Source organism: Fulmarus glacialis, unplaced genomic scaffold (genome assembly GCF_000690835.1).
Source record: "Fulmarus glacialis isolate BGI_N327 unplaced genomic scaffold, ASM69083v1 scaffold749, whole genome shotgun sequence".
NCBI classification, from domain to species: Eukaryota; Metazoa; Chordata; class Aves; order Procellariiformes; family Procellariidae; genus Fulmarus; species Fulmarus glacialis.
In genome coordinates, this window is record NW_009234946.1 from 22,675 (window position 1) to 23,453 (window position 779).

Genomic DNA, 779 nt, shown 5'->3' on the forward strand with positions numbered 1-779 from the left:
GGTGGGAACTGCGGGCAGCAGAACGGCACAGTTAAAGGTGGCTTTCTGGAGGTGAAATATGGATTTCGGAGAAGTCCCGCTTCATCCTTTTTCCTAGCACAGCAAGAGCAGCCTCGACCCAAACTCACCTTCTTTTCAAAGGGAAAACCGAACTGTTTGGGGAATTCCCCTCTTTGGGGAATGCTGCTTTTCCCTGTTTGTTTCTTTCTCACATGTTGGCCATCCCCAAAACACGCACCCTGCTTTCACAGGACTGTTTCCTGAAGCCAGCTTTCCACAGCTGACAACTTGCTCTCCGCAGGTCAAATCACAGCACATTCATTTTTGCATTTAACTCAGGGGTGTTTGAAGTCCTTATTTAAATGTGACCTCCAAAAATTAAAAATAATAAGAAAAAACATGCATTTCTCCCCATATTTTTTTTTTTATTGTGGGTAAATGGTTTAATGTCCTATGTCCCTTCCTTTCCCTTTCAGAACAAAACGGACTAGAAATTCAGATATTTTTTTTTCTCTGCTTCCCCCCCCCCAAATCTATGGTCAAGTGGAGGACTGGCAGAATAATAGTTTAAAATATACTGTGCAGATGAAAGGTAATTGACAAGTAATTTCTTTCCAGATAATTTTAAAGAACTCTTTGTTTCTTTCTTTATTTTTACTCGGCTGTATTTAATTCCTGTACTGGAGAATGAACTCTAAGCAGTAAATAGCTCTTCTCCTTCTTGCAAACACCTCTGCAAGACCTTCAGGAAGGTCAGCAAGAAGAGAGGGTGGAATTGG

The 779-nt window shown here is 41.3% G+C and overlaps 1 protein-coding gene across 1 annotated transcript in view; it reads right to left on the bottom strand.

Moving 5' to 3' along the window:
- The window catches only part of FBXO16 (F-box protein 16), a 30,049-nt gene that overhangs the window by 17,475 nt on the left and 11,795 nt on the right, over window positions 1-779 (bottom strand). The window lies entirely within an intron of this gene.